The sequence below is a fragment of the Microtus ochrogaster genome, chromosome 6 (genome assembly GCF_000317375.1).
Source record: "Microtus ochrogaster isolate Prairie Vole_2 chromosome 6, MicOch1.0, whole genome shotgun sequence".
NCBI classification, from domain to species: domain Eukaryota; kingdom Metazoa; phylum Chordata; class Mammalia; order Rodentia; family Cricetidae; genus Microtus; species Microtus ochrogaster.
In genome coordinates, this window is record NC_022013.1 from 79,899,361 (window position 1) to 79,903,150 (window position 3,790).

The window sequence follows — 3,790 nt, forward strand, 5'->3', positions numbered from 1 at the left end:
GCATGAAACACAGAGAAACAAAGCTGGAGCTGAAATGGAAGCTTTCTCCCTGCTGGATAGCATTAATGGTACTGAAAGGTGATATACAGGCTGCTACTGGTGGTAGGGGCATCATTAATGGCCATATATAATGGTGAACCTTGATTGTATAATATTGACCTGCTAGGCATTAAGTGCCAATTGGTGCAATAAGAGCATGTCTTTTATGGGAGTAACTGTTTTGCTTTGTGCTTGGGCTTGAAGCATGCTTTCTAGAGGTAATTCATGCCTGGTACTGCAAAGTTGATCAGAAGCCCACGGCTTAGGACATCCTAGGTCTCGGAAAGGACCTACTGCTGTTATTTGGCAGAATAAACATGTTATCAGATGCCTTCTAAATATTTGTTTATAATCAGAGACTAGTGAAGATTTTAGACCTGCTCAAAGAAACTTCTTTTTGCAGTGGGTATTAGTTAATGTAGAGACACACAATTGATTAAAGTGCAGAGAGTGATTGTTGAGTGCTCAGTCCTACATGGAACATGTGTAGAGTGTGATGGAATTAAGGGGTAAGGCTGGTGAAGCTATTCTGTCAGAGAAAGCTTCCTATAACTCTCAGTTTTGCTAACCAAGATGCCTTCAGCCCTGTAGGCCCCCAGCACTCATTCTTTCTTGAGGGTATATCTTAAAGTTATCATGTTGGGAGCTGATAGCATGGCCCAAACTACCTTGATCCTGGGAATCCCAGCCTGCAGACAAGAGAGTAATGAAGTTTTGTGCTTTATAAATTACCAAGACTCTGAAGTTCTAGGATAGCAGCCTGCATGGACTAAGACCATGGATTATGGCAATCATATGTATTTCACTATTGCTGGTGTAAGGATGAAGACTGCAGAGTTATTCAGTGGCCAGATCACCAGGAACTTTATGTGTTATGAAGTTTGAACTTTATCTTGAAAACCACAGGGAGTAGTTGAAAATTTTTAATGGGGGCACATTTCCATTATTAATGGACAATGGTATCTGCAGGGAAGAGGATGTATTGAACAGAGGCCAGGTTTCATGATGGGAGATAAGTTAGAAGGCTTTTTTTTTTGTAATCCAAATTAACTCAAAATAAAGCAGTAATGATGACATGAAACAGGAGGTATATATATTAAAAGGATATGCAAAATACAAAAGACTTGGTGTAGCTACATGCAAGCTTGAAAAAAAAGGAATTATGAGGAGAAGAATGGGAAATGGGAGAAATGATGAACAAGAACTTTAAAGCACCTAGTTATAATACTTTCTAGAAGGTAAGGAACATAAGGGATGATAGACACAATAGGAAAGAGGATGGCTTAAACTGTTGGGCTAGCATGGATGTAGGGACAATAGGCAAGAGAGGAAGCTGGAAGTTATGTTGAGCTAGCGTTATTGTATGGACACTTGACAAGAGAGTTCTCTCTTGACTGTGTTGTTAGTGTGGTTGTAGGAACTCTAGGTAGGAGAGGATGCTATACATTGACTTGTGTTAGTGTGATTTTAGGAGTGTTAGGCAAGAAAAGAGGCTATAAAATGTGTTGTGTTGATGTGGTTGTAAGAACATTTGGCAAGAAAGGATGCTCTGAGCCATGTTGCGGTAGAGTGGTTGAAGGGACACTAGGAAAGAGAGGCAGCTGTGAACCTTGTTGACATAGTTTGGATGTAGGAACAATAAGCAAAAGAGAAAACTGTGTACTGCCTTGTGTTAGTATGGTTGTAGGAACACTATGCATGAGAAGATGCTGTACATTGAATGACTGTCACTGTAGGGATATTAGGCAAGACAGGACTCTGCAAACTTTTTTTGGGTTAGTGTGGTTGTTAGACACAAGGAAAGAAAGGAGACTATGAACTGTGTTGATTTATTATGGTTGTTAGAAGCACTTGGCAAGAAAGGCTGCTCTTAGTTGTGAGGAGTTAGTATGAATGTATGAACACTAGGAAGAGAGGGTATGTGAAATCTTTGAGTAGTGTGTTCTTATGAACACTAGGCAAGAAACTACACTGAACCCTCTTTAGTTACTAAATAGAGAGAACACTGTGCTGTATTGTATTAGTGTTATTGTAGGAATACTTGGCAAGAGGGGATGCTGTAAATTATGATGGGTTAGTGCAATTTTAGGAACATTAGACAAGAGAGGGTTCTGGGAATTGTGCTGGGCTAGTGTTGTAGGAGCAGTAAGCAAAAGAAGACAGTCTAAACTGTGCTGAGTTAGTGTGGTTGTAGCAACACCACACAAGGGAAGATACATTAAATTCCAATGAGTTAGTGAGATTGTAGACAAGAAAGAAGGTGTGGATGTATTGGGTTAGTGTGGCTTTAGAAACACTAAACAAGAGAGAATACTATAAATTGTGTTGAGGTAGTCTGGGTGTGGGAACAGTTGGCAAGAGAGAACACTTTTATGTGTATTACTTTAGTGTATATGTAGGAGCACTAGGCAAGACAGGATACTGAACAGTGCTGGTTAGTGTCATTGTAGGCACACTAAGCAAGAGAGATTTCTGTGAGCTGAATAATTATCACTGTAGGAACATTATTTTAAGAGAGTACCATGGGAACTGTGTTGAGTTAGTGTGTTTTGGGAAACTAGGCAAGAGAAGTCCCTGTGAAGTATGTTGAATTAATGTAGTTTTAGGAACTACAGGCAAGAGAAGAGGCTACCAACTCTGTGGTGTGATTGTGGCTGTAGAATAATAGGAAAGATAGGATTTGGTGAACTCTGCTGAGTTACTGTGGGTCTAGGAACACTAGATAAGAGAGAATGCCCTGAACTGTTATTAGGTAATTTATTAGCTATTATTAATTAGTGGTTCTATGAATGTCAGGGAAGAGATGACACTATCAACTGTATTGACCGAGTGTGGTGGTAAGAACTCTAGGCAAGAGAAGGTGTTTTTGTCTTTTGAATTAGTGTGGTCCTTGGAATACTAGGCAAGGGAGGGTTCTGTGAACTGTTTGTGTCAATGTGGTTTAGGAAAACTAAGCAGGAAAGGATGTTATCAATTGTATTTATTTCGTGTCTTTTAGGGACAGTTGGTAGGGAATATTGCTGAGAACTGGGTTGATTCACTGTCATTGTAGAAACACTGTTTAAGAGAGTATGGTATAAACTACGTTGAGATAGTATGGGTGTAGGAACACTAGGTAAGAAAGGACTCTGTGAATTGTGTTGAATTAGCGTGGGTGTAGATAGAGCACCATGTGGGAAAGGACACTATGTACTGTCTCATTTAGTGTGTTTGTAGTAACACTAGACAGGAAGGGATACTGTGGACTGGACTATACTACTGTGGCATACCAACACTTTGTAAGAGAAGGGACACTGTGGACTGGACTATTCTACTGTGGCATACCAACACTTTGTAAGAGAAGGGATACTGTGGACTGGACTATACTACTGTGGCATACCAATACTTTGTAAGAGAATACTGTGGACTGGACTGTACTACTGTGGCATACCAACACATTGTAGGAGAAGCATCTGTGAACTGCATTGAGGTAATGCAGTTGTAGAAATACTATTCAAGGGACAATGCTGTGTACCATGATATTAAGTGTGCTACAGATAATTAAGTGTATACAGATAAAAGATGTTACTAGGGTCATCTGAACTGTGCTGGCATAGTGTGTTTGTAGGACACTGTGTATTATACTGTGAACTGTTTGAGGTAGTCTGGTTATAGAAACACGAAGAAAGAGAGGGCTCTATCAACTGTGTTAGGTTAGTGTAGTTGTAGTTGTGCTAGGTAATAATGGTGGCTGTAAACTATGTTGGTTTAG